The following is a 4,938-nucleotide window of genomic DNA, read 5'->3' as shown; positions in this document are numbered from 1 at the left end:
GAGTGGTGGCTGAGATTCCAGTGGATTTTCATTTCTAGGATTAAGGCACCCACAGTGCCCTGGACAGGGTTTATGCGAGGCCTTCTACCTCACAGGCAGCTGAGCGGTACGTGTTGGCCCTTGCAGGATTCTCTCTAACGAGGTCAGCACTCCACATGATCACCTGCATTTGAAATGCCACTGTACCTACAAATGTGCCCCAGCAGGCCAAGTCCTCACAGACAGGGAGCACAAGGACCCAGCAAGATGCTTAGCAAGAGAGTATAAGAGGAAAAGGAGGAAGATAGGCAGGCAAAGGAGGGAAGAAAAAGAAGGAACAGTCATTTATTTGGCATTTCACAAGGTAATATGAATGCAGTGTACATAAATTAAGAGATCTGAGTTCCAGTTCCAGTCCTGAAAATGTTATCCCTTGCTGTGCAGATCACTCAGGCACTCAGGGACTCAGTTTCTTCTGGGAAACAGAAATTATAGTGCCTATTTCATCAGACCACTAGGAAAATTAAATCAGCTAACATGTTAGATAATGTTTTATAAATGTGCCCTACTGTATAACTCCAGATTGTTCTTCTGCTTCAGAAAGAGGGAAATACTCCTAAGACTTCAAGAAATTACTGACAGATGTGGAAATTATAGGCTTTTGCCAGAATGTTGCTGGCTTTGGATGAACCGTGTTCATTTTTGAAATGCCTCAGCTGTCCGGCAAGCACATTCCTTAGAAGGCTTGGTAGGTACATGAGCTAGGCTGAAACTAGATCAGGAATAAAGAGATTCTAACTCACCACCATCAGCAGGGACTCTGTGTTTGACAGTGCAAAGTTCCGTTACACCTACCACCTTTCCAAGTACTTAGGGCTTGCACGGTATTCTGAAGTACACAGAAGGGACAGAGAGCAATGTTGATTAAGCTTTGCCTCATCATCGAAAATGGCTATAATGCACCCTGCTTCCCTGAGCCTCAGTATCTCCACCAACCAAATGAAATAATTGGAACAAATATCTTAAAGACACCCTGGAGGATGACCTTTCCCACTTCATGCTAATCAAAGCTAAGTTTCAAAGAGTAACCATGATTTTCTCCTTCTTCGTAGTGCTTCCGAGGAAAAGCTCTCTGCTAGCTAACTAGCCAAGTCATGATTTCTTAAGATTATCCCAAAAATTTCCTCTGTGCCTTAGGAATCCCCATTTGATGCCATCCCGAAACAGTAACATTTATATAATTTTCAAATTACTCCTTGATATATTTGCTTACTTGATCCTCCCTGTGGTCCTGCAGGGTAGAATTATTAGACCTGTTTTACCAGAGATCATTTAATATTAAAAGGATCAAATTATTTACAACACTTAGAAGAATTAGCTGAGCCTGGGCATAAAACCACATGTTTTTGTTCCTAAACATAATTTTTTCCAATTCTCCCACCCTTGCAAATGCTTTCATGATCAAGTGACTGAAAAGCACAGGCTCAGGGGTGCCAGATTTAACCAAAGAAGCTGAAAACACTATTCCAAAAAACCGCAGCTCCCCATGAAGCACCAGAAAGCCTTGCAATGGGTTAAGTCCTCCCTGGCTTGGTCCCAACAGACATTAAATTCACCTGTGCTTGCTCTGAAATAAATCAGTGTCCCTTTCTGCTCTGCTGTTGTCTGGAAATAATGCAAATGGAATGGGCCTGCACTGACATTGTGCTTCCCTCAAAGGATACACATAATAAATTGTCCCTTAATACTGTTAAAGAGACATTTTCCTCTTACTCAGGAGCTTTTGAAGTTGGACAGGGCTAGTCACCCAGTGAGGAGGACATGTGTCTTGTCATGGGCCTGGTTATTCATGTGGCCTCTTGTAGCTCCTTGGCTCCCTGCCTTACTAAGTTGAAAGATGCTCTTCGTGGCCACAGGACTCACAGGTATGCTTCCTCACTTGTGCTTTGAATTTATTTCATTACATGTGTTTATACATTTATTTCATCTGGATGCAAGGAAGCTGAAGGGCACTGGTGCTCTTGGTCGAATGTCATTCACCCTTTGGAAGAATATCACACTGTTTCTGCAGGGGACTGACAGCACCAGTCTGCCCTGCAGGAAGCCACTGCTGCTCCTCAGCTGTTTGCTAAAGGAAGCATCAAGGGTAAAATTGAAAGTGGATGGCTGACCAACTTGCATTAATTCATCAGAGCCTGTTTCAAGCCAGTAGTCAGAGCATGCACCAGCCCTCAGCACCACCACTTTCCATGACCGAAGAAAAGCCAACAGAGCTCCGAGCAGATGTAAAGCTTGGGAGGCAGCCAGCAGGCAGGAAAAGCCAAGAGTGAGGAGGCGGGGACTCCTCTGCATGCTCCCCTCCGCCACGTGGGAAACACCAGTTGTCTGTGACCTACTTATCTGAGAGAGGAAGCAGGGAAGAAAACCCACAGAACTACTGCGTGGGAATTCCATTCTCCAAGGTACCCTCTGCTGAAAAAACAATGAGCATCTCTTACTTTGACTCTATTCTTTTTGCAAAGATATTATTTAGAAGGCACAAATCCACTTAAAAGTAGCCAAAAAGTGGAGTGAGGAAGCGGTGTTCAAGGGTAGACCTTGGACCACAAGTACATCCCAAATCTGTGCGAGATGTAAATGCGAACAGGACCATTTTTAGAAACTCAAACAACATGTTTTTTCCTGTTCTCTCTCTCTCTCTCTCTCTCTCTCTCTCTCTCTCTCTCTCTCTCTCTCTCTCTCTCTCTGCCTTCCCCTTTCCGCTGGCTTTCCATCTCCCTCATTCCCCTTCTCTTTCTGTGACTCTGTCTCATCTCATTCTCACTCTCTCTCCCCATTATTCTGTTCTCTGTATCATGCTTCATTGTCTCACATCGCATGAAGATCACTCTTCTTGTTTTGAAGTATGCTACCATCCATGCATCCAGTAAATATTTATTGAACTCACCATGAACCTGGAACTGCTCAAGATGTTAAGGATGCAGCAGTAAACAAAGCAGACAAAATCCCAGCCCTACGAATGTGCATGTGGTGGGATAGCTAGACATCAAACAAGTAAATAAGGAAAATGCGTAGTGTATTAAGGAGCAATGAGTGCTTAGAGGAAAAGGTAGAGTGGGTGGAAATAACAATGTTAAAGGGTGCTTGAAATCTCAGAGAAAGGATCCTGGAAGCCCCCCCCCCCGGGAAAAGGACATTTCTGGATAAAGACCTGGAGAAGTAACACATAACCTTGCAAATAATTGGGGCGGAGCATACAGTGTTGAGAGACTGACAAGAGTAAAGGGCGTGGCATGGTTCAAGAAGCAGTAATAGGCCAAGTGGACAGGGCAACACATTAGTGAAGAACTGGTTACGGAAAAGTCAGAGATCTGGAAAGTGGCATGACAAAGATTTTTTTCAGTATGCTGAGATGGGAAGATCGCAAAAGTTCTCCTCTGAGTAACTACATAGCCCACTGAGTCCAAAGTCATTTCAATTGCTAACTTAGTTCACAGTCAAAATCCTTTAGTCACCAGAAGAGGAACTCCCAGGGACAATGGCCTAGAAGAGGGAGGCCAAGAGACATCTTGCTTCCAGAGTCAAGCTGTGTTCTCAAGCCTCGCTCACGCCTCCAGCTATCTAGTCAACCTCTTCAACGCACCTAGGAAAAGTGCCGCCGACCAGAAGAAATGGTCTCTGAGACACAGTGCACATACCCAGCACACGTTTGGGCATCACAGAATCCTTAATAACTGGAAGAGTTGACACGTGCTAACAGAGCATCAGGAATGGGAGAACAGAGATCTCTTAAAACTCCCCAAATTTGTTCTCATAATATCTTCACATAAAAACAAAATCAGAATGCATTTTCTCCCACACTCTTATCTAGAGAGTCCTTGGATGTGGCAGAAGGACCCACAAGAGCTGCCATGAGCAGTTATGAGACACTGCCAGCCGCGTTACTATTAATAGGTAGCATATGAAGTTGGACATATTTTTGAATAAATTAGAATGAATTAAGTATTAACCCAAAAATATCATCATCCTCACTCTTTGGCATTTTAATACGTGTTTTTGAGTGAGAAAGAAAGGGTGACACTATGGGATATGAGAGACACAAAAGATGTTGTGTGTCTCACCCAAATATATTTGCCTGTGTGATTCTTGGTGGGGAATCATTTCAGAGCAGGTACAGGAGGGCACTTATCTCCAAAATAACTGTCATTTCTTTGCCATATGCCTGTCATAAGGCTAGGAATATTCTAGAACTCCTGTATTTTGAGTCCTAAGGATGCTAAAATCAAGGTAAACAACAGTGATCTTTCCCTCAGGACAATTTCAGAATCATTTCCTGTGCCATTCTCATAATTAAATGTAAGAAAGTTACCATCTGTAGTTCAGCCATGGCTCTTCACATGAGAGAGGAAATGACTAAATATATATTTACATATCTCTCATGAATATGCATTTTGTAAATGCACAAATATGTACAATTACTTGATAGACTGTTTTAGCTCCTATCTTTCGAATATTTAATACAACTGTAAATGTTTAATTCATATTTACAGGATTGATTGAACACTTTCAGAATTATCCCAAGATTTCCTAAAAACAAGATTGAACATTTCTAGCACTTTTATGCATGAGAGTGTGGCCAGTGGAACGCATATTAACTGGTTTAATGATGGTTTTCTTATAAAACACATTGAATAAGTCTCCTGGTGAAAGCAGCTTCCTGGTTGTGACATAGACAGACTTGGATTTAGCTCAGCGGTAGCTGCAGAGTCTCAGACCAGGGCTGCTGCTGCCTCTTGCACCTCATTGTGCTCTTTTCTCACCACTCAATCTTGCTCCAGCTTTAGGCTCCGCTCTTCAGGCCTAGAATGCTCTTCATGCAGACTGAGTTGTAATAAGCCCAATCCCAGACACTCCTGATGTCGCCTGCCTTCTTTTGTACATTTCCTTTCCATATTGCTT

The sequence above is a fragment of the Cavia porcellus genome, unplaced genomic scaffold (assembly GCF_034190915.1).
Source record: "Cavia porcellus strain 051 isolate PalLab524CR breed Dunkin Hartley unplaced genomic scaffold, mCavPor4.1 scaffold_19, whole genome shotgun sequence".
Lineage (NCBI taxonomy): Eukaryota > Metazoa > Chordata > Mammalia > Rodentia > Caviidae > Cavia > Cavia porcellus.
Note: the sequence above shows the minus strand (reverse complement) of the source record.